A 15,365-nucleotide genomic window follows, 5' to 3' on the forward strand; every position below is an offset into this window, starting at 1 on the left:
GCAAGTACAAGAAAACAGTCGACCCCGCCGACCTGATGCGCTCAAAGAAGCCAACTTCAGAGTCTGCATTCCAGTCGGCGGGAGAGACGAAGAAGGTCAGCATTCACCCGACGGACGACACTGCTGCCCCGACCAACATCTCCACCACCCTCGATCCTAAATAGGAAGCCGAGCTCACCCAATTCCTCCGTGAGAACTGGGACATCTTCGCATGGAAACCCTCTGACATGCCAGGTGTACCCAGGGAGTTGGTTGAGCACCGACTGCATGTGGACCCCGTCGCTCGGCCCGTCCGAGAGCGCCTGCGCCAGTCTGCCGCGCACAAGAGGAAAGCAATCAGGGAGGAGTTGGCCAAGCTGCTGGCAGCCAACTTCATTCGCGAGGTTCACCATTCCGAGTGGCTCGCCAATGTTGTCATGGTGCCTAAGAAGGACAAGTCGCTCCGAATGTGCATCGACTTCAAACATCTCAATAAGGTATGCCCGAAGGACCATTTTCCGCTCCCCCGCATAGATCAAATTGTCGATTCGACTGCGGGCTGCGAGCGTTTGTCATTTCTTGATGCCTACTCGGGCTATCATCAGATCCGTCTGTATGGCCCCGATGAATTAAAGACAACCTTTATCACCCCATTCGGGTGCTTCTGCAACATCACTGTGCCATTTGGTTTGAAGAATGCAGGGGCTACCTTTATGCGCATGATCCAAAAATGCCTTCTCGACCAGATCGGTCGGAATGTGGAGGCATATATGGATGATATCGTAGTCAAGTCACGCAAAGGTTCTGACCTGCTGCCTGACTTGGCAGAAACATTCGCCAACCTTCGTAGGTACGATATCAAGCTCAACCCCGCCAAATGTTCATTCAGCGTTCCCAGCGGAAAGTTACTCGGTTTCTTCGTTTCCGAACAAGGAATCGATGTCAACCCCGAAAAGATCGGGACCATCGTCTGAATGGAGAGGCCGGTCAGAATACACTACGTTCAACGGCTCACAGGTTGCCTAGCGGCTTTGAGCAGGTTCATTAGTCGACTCGGCGAGAAAGCACTTCCTCTGTACCGACTCATGAAGAAATCAGATACTTTCGAGTGGACAGACGAATCCCAAGTCGCATTCGACGACCTCAAAGTCCTACTTTCCACCCAGCCGGTTCTTACTGCTCCGCTCAGTAAAGAGCCCCTTCTTCTGTATATCGCGGCTACAAATCAAGTCGTCTGTACTGTTCTTACAGTCGAACGAGAAGAAGAAGGAAAAGCATACAAAGTTCAGCGGCCAGTGTACTACGTCTCCAAGGTCCTGACTCCTTCCAAGCAGAGGTATCCCCACTATCAAAAACTTATCTACGGGATTTACATGACTGCGAAGAAAGTGGCCCATTATTTCCAATACCACTCGGTGTTTGTCGTTTCTGATGCTCCGTTGTCGGAAATTCTCCACAATCGAGATGCGTCAGGCCGAGTGGCGAAGTGGGCAATGGAGATGTTGTACTGCGACATCAAGTTCGAGGCCAAGAAAACTATTAAGTCTCAAGCTCTGGCTGACTTCATAGCAGAATGGGTAGAACAACAGCAACCGACCCACATCCACTCGGCCCATTGGACAATGTCTTCGATGGGTCCAAGATGTTGAACGGCTCCGGCGCTGGCGTTGTGATCATATCGCCAAAGGGCAACAAACTCAAGTACGTGTTGCAGATACACTTTGATTCCTCCAACAACGAGGCAGAGTATGAAGCTCTCCTCTACGGATTGCGCATGGCCATCTCACTCGGCGTCCGTCGCCTGATGGTCTACGGCGATTCAGATTTGGTGGTCAATCAAGTGATGAAAGAGTGGGACGTTAGGAACCCCACCATGACCACATATTGCAATGCAGTGAGGAAGCTTGAGAAGAAGTTTGAAGGTCTAGAACTTCATCATGTTCCGAGACTGAAGAACCAAGCAGCTGATGAGTTGGCAAAACTCGGATCCACTCGGAGACCAGTGACGTCTCCCTCGAGCACCTTCACCTGCCCTGAGTTAAAGAAGATCCTTTCACAGAAGAACCAGTACAACCAAAGAGTTCAACAGACCCGACTGAAGTCGATGTACCTGCTGTGGTTGATCTGGTCATGGAAATTCTTGCTGTCATCCCCGATTGGACTGTCCGATCATTGCATATATCCTGAGGCATGAACTACCAGAAGACGAAGTCCAAGCCAGGCAGATAGTCCGCAGGTCGAAGTCATTCACTGTCATTGATGGCCAATTGTACAAGGAAAGCGTTTCAGGCGTTCTTCAACGATGCATCTCCCCAGAAGAGGGGCAGCTAATCCTGGAGGATGTTCATTCGGGGACCTGCGGTCATCAGCCTCTTCAAGAGCAATCGTCGCCAAGGCATTCAGGGCTGGTTTTTTCTGGCTGCAGGCAAACGAGATGGCTAAAGATATGGTCGACCGATGTGAGGGCTCTCAGTTCTACTCCAACAAGTCCCACAAGCCGACATCTGCGTTGATGACAATCCCTCTTGTGTGGCCGTTTGCAGTATGGGGATTAGATACAGTCGGTCCGTTCAAGACAGGCCAAGGTGGATACACACATCTGTTGGTGGTGGTCGACAAGTTCACAAAATGGATTGAAGCCAAGCCCATCAAAAAGCTCGACGCCTTAACAGCCATCAAGTTTGTGAGGGACATCATCTCCAGATTTGGTGTGCCTCACAGTATAATTACAGACAATGGAACAAACTTCGACTCAGACAGGTTCAAAGGTTTCCGTGCAAGCCAAGGTATCCGAGTAGATTTTGCTTCCGTAGCACATCCTCAATCCAATGGACAAGCAAAGCGGGCGAATGGACTTATTCTGCAAGGTTTGAAGCCCCGACTCGTACGAGAGGTGGGACAAGCCGCTGGCGCATGGGTCACCGAGTTACCTTCAGTACTTTGGGGTCTCCGCACAACCCCGAACAAATCTACAAGGCGATCACCGTTCTTCCTCGTTTATGGCGCAGAAGCGGTCCTTCCGAGTGACTTGCTTCACAATGCTCCACGAGTTGAACTCTTCTCCGAAGCCGAAGCAGAACAAGCAAGGAAAGATGGAGTGGACCTTCTGGAGGAGGAGCGCGAGATGTCACTGACTCGCTCAACCATTTATCAACAAGATCTGCGGCGCTTTCATGCACACCACGTCAGGAGTCGCACGTTCCAAGGAGGCGACGTGGTGCTCCGAGTGGATCAGCAAAGACCTCACAAGTTGGCTCCTGCCTGGGAAGGACCTTTCATCATCTCCAAGGTGCTGAACAACAGAGCATACAGACTCTACAACATCGATAGGGAGACAGACGAGCCGCGAGCATGGAACGGAGATCTCCTGAAGCGCTTCTACACGTGATCGTCGACTGAAGCAGTGTAAAGAACAAGTATAGATGAAATAATATAAAGCAGATTGAGCTTTTGTAGATTCAGAATTCTTCCGCGGTCGCAGACTCCGGTCTCAAAAAAAAACCTTAGTTGCGATCCAGAATCGCCTAAGTTCTAACTTCCTCCGAGTGTGCACTAAACGTTGCACTCGGGGACTTAGCTGCGATCACGAATCGCCTAAGTACTAAATTTCTCCGAGTATGCACTAAACGTCGCACTCGGGGACTTAGCTGTGATCAGGAATCACCTAAGTAATAAATTTCTCCGAGTGTGCACTAAACGTCGCACTCGGGGACTTAGCTGTGATCAAGAATCACCTAAGGAATAACTTTCTCCGAGTGTGCACTAAACGTCGCACTCGGAGACTTAGCTGCGATTAAGAATCACCTAAGCACTAAATTTCTCCGAGTGTGCACTAAACGTCGCACTCGGGGACTTAGCTGTGATCAAGAATCACCTAAGTAATAAATTTCTCCGAGTGTGCACTAAACGTCGCACTCGGGGACTTAGCTGTGATCAAGAATCACCTAAGGAATAACTTTCTCCGAGTGTGCACTAAACGTCGCACTCAGGGACTTAGTTGCGATCACGAATCGCCTAGGCACTAATTTTCTCCGAGTATGCACTAAAAGTCGCACTCGGGGACTTAGCTGTGATCTAGAATCACCTAAGTAATAAATTTCTCCGAGTGTGCACTAAACGTCCCACTCGGGGACTTAGCTGTGATCAAGAATCACCTAAGGAATAACTTTCTCCGAGTGTGCACTAAACGCCGCACTCGGGGACTTAGTTGTGATCAAGAATCGCCTAAGTACTAAATTTCTCTGAGTGTGCACTAAACGTCGCACTCGGGGACTTAGCTGTGATCAAGAATCACCTAAGGAATAACTTTCTCCGAGTGTGCACTAAACGTCGCACTCGGAGACTTAGCTGCGATTAAGAATCACCTAAGTATTAACTTTCTCCGAGTGTGCACTAAATGTCGCACTCGGGGACTTAGATGCGGTCAAGAATCGCCTAAGTATTAACTTTCTTCAAGTGTGCACTTCACGCCACACTCGGGGACTTAGATGCGATCAAGAATCACCTAAGTATCAACTTTCTCCGAGCGTACACTCGGAGATTTAGCTGCGATACAGAATCGCCTAAATACATGAGTAACACTTACGTGCTACGCATGTTTGCCATTGGCTTCACCAAAAAACGCCAAACAGAAAATTCGAAGCAAAATTGAAACACAAGAGCAAACGATTTGATTCAGATTCAAAAGTTCCAACAAAGATAGTTCACTCGGTGCAGATTGAGCTTACCCGCACCGATCCAAGAATGTGACGGCCAACAACAGTGGCCAAAGTTCCTTACAGATCAACACTCGGCATACCGAGGATAAAAGTCTTCTTACACATCATCTGGATTAGCGCCAGGACTGGAGGGCTCTACGAACGTGTCCAGATCAATACCGTCGGCGATGCGGGTGGCACTCTCAAGGAAAGTTTCCATGAAGTCTTCGAATCAAGTTTCTTCGTGTTGGCGACCTTCAATGTCTTCAGCTTCTCCTCGCGCACCTCCTTGCAATGAACTCGGACCAGGGACAGAGCAACATCTGCACCACAACGAGATGCAGATTTCTTCCACCACTGCACTCGGTTCGGAATCTCCTCCAGTCGAGTCATCAAGTTTTCCATCTCCTGCCGCGACTCATCTTCTGGCCAAAGCTCCTTGTCGATTCGGCCGACGACTTCTCTCAGTCGACCGATGAAAGGGCCAACTTTGCTCATGCGGATGTGCGCTCAGAGCAGATCCCGATTGGCGTCCTCGCCGAGTGGAACGTTCTCGCGAATCGACCGCTCCACGTCAGCTGCTTCAACTTCAGCATCAATGCAAAAATCTGCAATAGAAGGACACGCAAACAATAAGCGCCGAGTGTGACGCACATACCACAAGCACTCGGAAAAAACTGGACTTACCAGCCAGACGCGTCATCATCTGCCGAGCCCAGTCGCTGACGTATTTCTCCTGAGTTATGCATCGTTTGTTCAGCACGTCCATCTGTCCCATCAGAGCAGTCCTCTGTTTCCCCATCTTCTCAACTTCCTCAGTCAGCACTTTGTTCGCTTCACGAGCCTGCTCCAATGACTTGTCTCGTTCCGCCAGAACATCCTTCATGCCAGCCATTGCAAGCAGCGCCGCATCAAGCTCATCAGCTAACTGACTCCTCTCCGCCCTGAGAGTCTCATAGGTTGTTCCCATTTCACAACTTTTCTGCCAGCCAACACCAAGAGACAATCAAAAAATTCAACAATAAAAGTCTAAGTTCTTCAGACCCCTACCGACGCAAGCAGTCGACAGCGGTCTCGGGGACTACACCCAGTGGGTTCACTAAGAGTGACCCCACTGGCATGCAACTCAAGCAGGCCCGCCCTATTGAGATACATGTTACCACCTACGCCTACGAGGCTAATACTACCCGACCTGAGTACAAATTACTCTCGGGGACTCTTACAGTAAGTGCACCCCGAGTGCCACAACTGTTCGCAGTCGGCCATATTATTTACAGATCTTACCAAAGGAAAGACAATATGTATAAAGACAACTGTCGGTGCAAGCACTCGACAAAAGTCTCGGGGACTACACCCACTGGGTTCACTCAGAGTGAACCCATTGCAAACAACATATGCTATCCAAGAACACCCAGTGGGTTACAAGAGAAAAGTATATACTTACTAGTCCACTTACTCGGATATCATCCCGCAGCTCCAAGCTCCGCTCGTACAAGGATGCGACGGAGTCGTAGGCCTTCTTGGCTTCTCCAGCCATCAGCTCCGCCTGCACCATGGCTCCCTTGGCCGCTCCCACCTGCTCCTCCGGGAGACGCTGGATGTTGAACTCGACATTCGACGAGCCTGGCATCGTTGGAAGTTCCTGAGGCATCCCAAGGTCCGCTCCAGTCGGTTCTTCAACCACCAGCGCCGGTTCAGTCGGCGGCAGCACCTCAGTCGGGAGCACGTCTGCGGCGAGAGCAGTGACAGGCGGAGCAGCCTCAAGAACAGGCTCCGCAGCTTGTTCAGCTCTCCCCTGGTCACCCTCGTCCATGCAAATCGCCCCTGATAGACCGAACGGTGCGAGATCTCAGAAAAGAAAGAGGCAAGACCTATGATAGAATTCGCGACGCGATAGTATAAAACTCTCGGAGTTACTACAACGCACCTGGCTGGGATGAGACGACGTTGTCCGTGTCCATGGGGTCATCCTCCTGGCGCGCCGGAGAGGTGGTGGAGGTAGCAACTCTGTCGAGTGAAATCCATTCGACCAATAAACAGGAGTCCACTCGGATATCAGAAGAAATTAGAAGATCGATGCACTTACGTGGAGGTGACGGGGACAGCAACCCTCATCCGCGGCAGAGCCTTCTGAGGCTTAGACCCACTCGGTTTGGCCGCCTTGGAAGACTGACCCGCAGGCTCAGCAGCAACATCCCTGGCCCTCTTGGTGCTCCGAGCACTCGGGACCACGGGGGCAGTGGGCGGAGCACTCGAGGATGCCGAAGGGACCGAGGGAATAGCAGGCTCGTGTCGGCGCTTGGTCCGATTCTCTAACTGCGGAGGCGGCGAGTCCTGCTCTTCGTCTTCCTCCTCTTCCTCGCTAGTCTCTTCCTCCGATTCCCCGCTGTCGGAGACATACTCAGCGCTCTCCACGCTGCCTTCCTGGCTGCCTTCCTCCTCCTCCTCGGCCGGGTTCCCGTTCGAGACGAGAGAAAACCAGTTGGTCCACTTCTGCATAAAATTCAGTCGGCGACATGAAACGTCACACAGAGATTCAAGCAAACGATAAGATTAAGACAGTTACGCGCACTCGACAAATGTTACCCACCTGATTCGGAGGAGGATTATCCGCGCAGAAAGGCTTCACTCGCCGGGATCCTTTGGGATTCTCGCAGGGGCCTGTGATCTGGAGCACCCACGAGGTCACCTTCTCCTCAGTCACGCCCACAACGATGGTCCGAGTGGAATCCTCGGGCCCCGTATAATGCGACATGGCGTGGTCGCGAGCCTGCAGGGGTTGGATGCACCGACCGAGGAAGACCTCCAGCAAGTCTATGCCGGTGACCCCCCTTCTGACGACATCTACGAGTGTCTCGACCAGAGGCTGGATGTCGTTCTTCTCTGCCTTCGTGAGCGCGAGCTGCTTAGGCGGAGCGGGCCGATCTAAGCTAAAGGGAGGCAGCCCTGTCGCGGCATTCGGACAGGCAACGTCCTGGCAGTAGAACCACGTCGACTGCCAGTTCCTGACCGACTCACTTAACTGAAGGGCAGGATAACTACTCCGACACTTTTTCTGGAAACCTAAGCCCCCGCAGAGCTGGAGAAGATGTGTCTTATCGTCCGACTGGCTGAGTCGTTTGATGGTTTGCGATCTAGCAGAGAATATGTGCTTGAAGAGCCCCCAATGGGGAGGACAGCCAATGAAACACTCGCACAGAACTATGGAAGCAGAGAGATGAGCAATAGCGTTCGGGGGAAAGTGGTGAAGCTGTGCCCCGAAGTGATTCATAATGCCCTTGAAGAAAGGATGCGGGGGCAAGGAGAAACCTCGATAGACATGGTTGAGCAGCAGGACGCGCTCCCCCTCCCGGGGCGCCGGCTCGATCTCGTTCTCCACCGGCAGCCTCCAAGACTTGTGCACGATCATCCCGTGCTCCACCAGCTGCAGCAGATCCCCCTCCGTCACCGTGGAGGGGAGGAAGTCAGCTTGAATCCACCCCGCCGGCAGCAGCCGCTGCCGCCGCTAAGCAGGAGCCGCCGCCTTCCCCTTCTTCCTCGCCTCCATCTTGCTGGTCTGACCCTTGGTCATGGCGGAAGCTGCGAATCCACGGGAGCAAAGAGGAGGAAGGAGTGTAGAGGCACTGGAGGTGGCGAGAAGGACGGAGCAAGCGAAGGCAAGAAATTCGGCGAGCGTAACGAAAAACCCTCGCCGCTGAGATTTAAGTAAGGTTCCGACTAGGACGCTGGCAGGTGGCGCCGAAACCTTATCCCCCGACCAACCGCGGCGATATTAGTGGAGAGGTTGAAGGCGCGAGAATCGAGGCGTCAGGCGCTACTCGAGCGCGATGGCGTCATCCCCGCTGAGCGCGCGGAAACTGAAATTTGAGGATCCCGGAAAATCCGCCGCTGTCAGTTGACCGGTCACGTCAGAAGATACCACAGAAGCACTCGGTTTCCGACAGTTTGTTTCACGAGTACTTCCACTCGGACCGTCGATCAGAAAAGATAAAATGGACCGAGGAAGCAACGCCAAAGTCACGTCCGTGCCAGTCGGATCCAAACTTCAAGCGTCACTTCGTCGTTCCAACCTCAATCCATTCGGGGACTAATGATGGGGTTATAGTCCTAGGGTAGGGTCATAAGCCTGCCTTATAGGTCCTACCCAAGGACTACCCTTCATAAGGGACAAGGCCCTTAGTCAGTTCCGACTGAACTAAGAAGTTCCCATCATCCAGTCGGTAACAGACCTCCGACCTTCCATTCGAAGGCGAGCATTCGGAGCGCATCGAACGGACCGACTGGATTCCACTCTGTACATCGTAACACCCCAGGAGGGAAACGGTCGTACGTTTCGTCACGCTTTTATTAGCATTTAGGCCGTACGTTACCTGTAACGTAGGCATTTATTCGCCATTATTCCACCCTTGTGGACCAACCGTTGTGAAGGGCAGCGCACTCTATATAAGACATCCTTCCCCACTGGTGCAAGGGTTAGCAACTCATTGTATTCTATATTCCACTCGACAACAAGCTCCCAGAGCACTGAGACGTAGGGCTATTACCTCCACTGCAGAGGGGCCTGAACTCATTCGACCTCGCCGTAGCTAAGGCTCTGCCCATCCTTTTCGTACCCTACACATCTACTGTCAGGCTTATACCCACGACACCCGTTGTATGCCAACGTTAGAATCTATCACACCCGATCATCATGTGGTGCTTCAAGACAACGATCCTTCGCAACGGTGCACACTTAGGGGAATACGTTTTTGAAATTTTCAGAGGGATCATCTTATTATGTACCGTTGTTCTAAGCAATAAGATGAAAAACATGATAAACATCACAATGCAATCATATAGTGACATGATATGGCCATTATCATGTTTGCTCTTTCGATCTCCATCTTCAGGCATCGCATGATCATCATCGTCACCGGCGTGACACCATGATATCCATCATCATGATCTCCATCATCGTGTCTCTGTGAAGTCGTCACGCCAACTACTACTATCCCTACTACTATAGCTAACCGTTAGCAATGAAGTAAAAGTAGTAAGCCCATGGCGTTGCATCTCATACAATAAATTAAGACAACTCCTATGGCTCCGGCCAGTTGTCATACTCATCGACATGCAAGTCGTGAAACCTATTACAATAACATGATCATCTCATACATCATACATGCAACATCATAACTTAGACCATATCACATCACATGTCAAACCCTGCAAAAGCAAGTTAGACGTCCTCTAATTGTTGTTGCAAGTTTTACGTGGCTGATTTGGGCTTCTAGCAAGAACGCCTTCTTACCTACGTGACAGCCACAACGATGATATCTCAAAGCTATTTACCCGTCATAAGGACCCTTTTCATCAAATCCAATCCGACGAGAGTAGGAGAGACAGACACCCGCTAGCCACCTTTATGCACGGTGTGCATGTCTGTCGGTGGAACCAGTCTCACGTAAGCGTACGTGTAAAGTCGGTCCGGGCCGCTTCATCCCACAATACCGCCGGAAAAGAATAAGACTAGTAGCGGCAAGCAATTGACAAATCATCGCCCACAACCTTTTGTGTTCTACTCGTGCATAGAATCTACGCATAGAAAACTGGCTCTGATACCACTCTAGGGGAACGTAGCATAAATTCAAAAAAATTCCTACGCATATTAAGATCTTCCTATGGAGAGACCAGCAACGAGAGAGGGGTGAGAGCATCTTCATACCTTTTAAGATTGCTAAGCGGAAGCGTTACTAGAACGAGGTTGATGGAGTCGTACTCGGGGCGATTCAAATTGCGGTGTGATTCCGATATAGTGCCGAACTACGGTACCTCCACGTTCCACACACGTGCAGCCCGGTGACGTCTCCCGCACCTTGATCCAACAAGGAGGAGGGAGAGGTTGGGGAAGAAATCCAGCAGCAAGACGGCGTGGTGTCGATGGAGAGACGAGGTCTCCCGGCAGGGCTTCGCCAAGCACCGGCACAGAGGAGGAGAAAGAAGGGCAGGGTTGCGCCGAGAGAGAGAAAACCGTGTGCAAAACAGCCCCGAAACCTCAACTATATATAGGGGGAGAGGGAGGGGGCGCAGCCCTTAGGGTTCCCACCCCCAAGGGGTGCGACAGCCCCAGATGGGAGAGGGGGCGGCGGCCAGGGAAGGGGGGAGGGGTGGCGCACCCCTCTGGTGGGCCTTAGGCCCACCTGCGCTAGGGTTCCCCCCCCTCAACCCTCTTCCTGCGCCATGGGCTGAGTGGGGGGCGCACCCGCCCACCTAGCGGCTGGTTCCCTTCCCCACTTGGCCCATCTAGCCTCCCGGGGTCGTCGCCCCCTTCGGTGGACCTCTGGGGCCACCTCCGGTGGTCCCGGTGGTCCCAGTACGTTATCGGTGATGCCCGAAACACTTCCGGTGTCCGAAACCATTCGTCCTATATATCAATTTTTACCTCCGGACCATTCCGGAGCTCCTCGTGACGTCCAAGATCTCATCCGAGACTCCGAACAAATTTTGATAACCTCGTATAACAATTCCCTGTAACCCTAGCGTCATCGAACTTTAAGTGTGTAGACCCTACAGGTTCGGGAGACAGGTAGACATGACCGAGACACCTCTCTAGCCAATAACCATCAGCGGGGTCTGGGTACCCATGGTGGCTCCCACTTTCTCCATGATGATCTCATCGGATGAACCACGATGTCAAGGATTCAATCAATCCCGTATACGATTCCCTTTGTCTGTCGGTATAGAACTTGCCCGAGATTCGATCGTCGGTATACCTATACCTTGTTCAATCTCGTTACCGGTAAGTCTCTTTACTCGTTCCGTAGCACGTCATCATGTGACTAACTCCTTAGTCACATTGAGCCCATTATGATGTTCTACCGAGTGGGCCCAGAGATACCTCTCCGTCACACGGAGTGACAAATCCCGATCTCGATTCGTACCAACCCAACAGACACTTTCAGAGGTACCCGTAGTGCACCTTTATAGTCACCCAGTTACGTTGTGACGTTTGATACACCCAAAGAACTCCTACGGTATCCGGGAGTTGCACAATCTCACGGTCGAAGGAAAAGACACTTGACATTAGAAAAGCTTTAGCATACGAACAATACGATCTAGTGCTACGCTTAGGATTGGGTCTTGTCCATCACATCATTCTCCCAATGATGTGATCCCGTTATCAATGACATCCAATGCCCATGACCAGGAAACAATGATCATCTATTGACTAACGAGCTAGCCAACTAGAGGCTTGCTAGGGACACATTGTGATCTATTTATTCACACATGTATTACTGTTTCCTGTTAATACAATTATAGCATGAAGAATAGAAGATTATCATGAACAAGGAAATATGATAATAACCATTTTATTATTGCCTCTAGGGAATATTTCCAACACGCGTTGCGTGTTATATAAGTCGAAGCCGTCGAAATTACATGTAATATTTACATATGGTGGGTTGGGTGGATTGATCCGCAAGGATTCTATCTCAATAGCCAACAACCTAGCAACTTAAACCTTTCATATACAGTTTATACGGACACCGTAGATTACATGTTATTTAACATTCCCCCTCAATCACAACTATCTAAGTTTAGATTTTGTCTAAATTACTCTAGCCGACGAAGAGTAAGAGGCTTAGTGAAGCCATCTGCAACTTGATCACTAGTAGGTATGAACCTGATATTCAGCAACTTCTCAGCTACTCGCTCGCGAACAAAGTGATAGTCTATCTTAATATGCTTTTTCCTAGCATGGAAAACAGGGTTAACAGATAGATATGTAGTGCCGAGATTATCACACCAAACTAATGTTGCTCTTGGATGGTAGACACCCAACTCAGTCAACAAATTATGAACCTAAATTATCTCAGCAGTTGCATTTGCTAAGGCCTTATACTCAGCTTATGTGCTGGCCCTATAGGAAGTGGGCTGTTTGCGTCAACTCCAAGAAACAAGATTGCCTCCCAAAAATACTGCAAAACCACCTATAGACCTTCTGTCACCAGGGCAACATGTACAATCTGCATCAGAGAAAGCACTTACAAGCATTGAATCAGATTTCCCAAGTCCGAGTCCATGGCCCTTTGTTCCTTGGAGGTATCTAAGAATTTGTTTCACTGCTGTCCAATGTGAACTAGTGGGAGCATGTAAAAACTGGCATACTTTACTCACTGAATATGCAATGTCTGGGAGAGTTAATGTCAAGTACTATAGTGCATCCACAATACTAAGATACCTGGTTGAGTCCACCATCCCAAGTGCCTCTCCATCATGAAGGGACACCTTCTCTGAAGTGGACAATGGCGTGGAATATTGCTTACACCCTTGCATACCCATTCTCTGAAGTATTTCCTGCACATATTTCTCTTGGGACATGATAATTCCATTTGGAACACTCTTCACCTCAATCCCAAGGAAGAAATGTAGGCGGCCAAGATCCTTGAGAGCAAACTCCCTGTCTAGATCTTTGAGGAGGGCTTACACTGCTTTTGATGAAGAGCTTGTAACAACTATATCATCAACGTATATGAGCATAAAGATAATGGTGCCATGATTACGATAAAAGAACAACGAGGTATCTCCCTTGGAAGGAACAAAACAAAGAGATTGAAGTTTGGTGGATAGCCGAGAATACCAAGCTCGAGGTGCTTGTTTCAACCCGTACAATTCATTTATCAAGTTCGCAGACAAAATAGGGTGAGTTCGGATTTTCATGCCCACGAGGTTGTCGCATGAACACTTCCTCTTCGTGAACATCATGCAAAAACGCGTTCTTCATATCTAGTTGTCTCATGCACCAATTTCAGGAAACTGCAACTGAAAGAATTAACCGGATGGTAGCAGCTTTGACCACTGGACTAAACGTGTCCTCATAGTCAATGCCATACCTCTGTTTGAACCCTTTAGCCACCAAGCATGCACACATGTCAATAGTACCATCAGACTATATGTTTACCTTATAGACCCACTTGCAGTCAATTATATTTCTGCCCGTGACAAGTGGAACAGGACTTCATGTTTTATTTGCCATGAGTGCCATGTACTATTCATTCATGGCTTGCTTCCACTCGGGTGTCAGAAGAGCGTCTTGCAAATTCTGCTGTTCACCCGTGGCACAAAAAGAGCCCAAACGAATGCATCCAACTTTATAAATCTTTGGCTTAATAATACCTCCTTGAGAACGTGTTTGTGCACGCTCAGGAGGAGGCTGCGTTGGCAGTGCGATTTGTTGATGTAGCCAGTTGGACGAGGAAGGCACAACCGATCCAGAATTAGCCGCAGAGAATCCACCAGACAGCTCCTCTCCAGAAGAAGGAACATCTGGATCCGCGCCATATTTAGAACTTCCACTTGGTGCCTGTGAAGCGGAGGACAGGGGCGACGCAGTCGGTGGGACGCGCACCTGCGAATCACCGTCCGCGGATGGCCCGTGGGTGACAACGACCGCCGAGGATCTGGGCCCGTCACGACCAGGCACGGGAGCAGGCCTACCGGAGGCACATGCGGGGTACCCTCCTGGTCATGACGCAGGCACGTGGTGCGTGGCGCCTGGCCCACTGGTACGTCGGACGGGCGAATCAGGGGCTAGAGCGGACCCTGCATGAGATCGCCCTCGAGCGCGTGCAACGCCCTATGAGCCCGATCCTGAGGAGGGGGCGCTAGGATGTACACCGGGGTGGGGAGCCCGGATCATCTGTGGTTGCTGTGGCATCTGCAGACAAAACTGTCATCAAAGGTATTACCATGAGACAAGTGTTGCGGAATGTTGCATGAGAAAGAAAAAATTTCCTACGCACACAGAGACCTATCATGGTGATGTTCATCTACGAGAGGGAGATCGGATCCACATACCATTATAGATCGCTAAGCGGGAAGCGTTAAGAAATGCGGTTGATGTAGTGGTACAACTTCATGATTCCAATCACCGTCGTCCCACGATCCGTCCCGATCTAGCACCGAACGGATGACACCTCCGCGTTCAGCACACGTATAGCTCGATGACGATCTCCGCCTTCTTGATCCAGCAAGAGAGACGAGGAAGTAGATGAGTTCTCCGGCAGCGTGATGGCGTGCCGGTGATGGTGATGATCTATTCCTGCAGGGCTCCGCCCGAGCTCTGCAGAAATCCGATCTAGAGGAAGAACTACGAGGTATAGTTGGGCTGGCCTCACGAGCCCACTAAGGGCTGGTGCACCACCCTAGTGCTATTGGGCTCACTCCCGGGTGGGTGGGCCCCTCCCGGTGAATACTCGGAACCCATTCGTCACTCCCGGTACACTGTCGGTAATGCCCGAAATCTTTCTGGTGACCAAATGAAACCATCCTATATATCAATCTTTGTTTCCAGACCATTCCAGAAACCCTCGTGACGTCCGTGATCTCATCCGGGACTCCGAACAACCTTCGGTCACCAACACATGTAACTCAACTATACTAAAACGTCATCGAACCTTAACTGTGCAGACCCTGCGGGTTCGAGAACTATGCAGACATGACCCGAGACACTCCTTGGTCAATATCCAATGGCGGGACCTGGATGTCCATATTGGATCCTACATATTCTACGAAGATCTTATCGGTTGAACCTCTGTTCCAAGGATTCATATAATCCCGTATACCATTCCCTTTGTCCTTCGGTATGTTACTTGCCCGAGATTTGATCGTCGATATCTCAATACCTATTTCAGTCTTGTTGCTGGAAAG

Source organism: Hordeum vulgare, chromosome 6H (genome assembly GCF_904849725.1).
Source record: "Hordeum vulgare subsp. vulgare chromosome 6H, MorexV3_pseudomolecules_assembly, whole genome shotgun sequence".
Classification (NCBI taxonomy): domain Eukaryota; kingdom Viridiplantae; phylum Streptophyta; class Magnoliopsida; order Poales; family Poaceae; genus Hordeum; species Hordeum vulgare.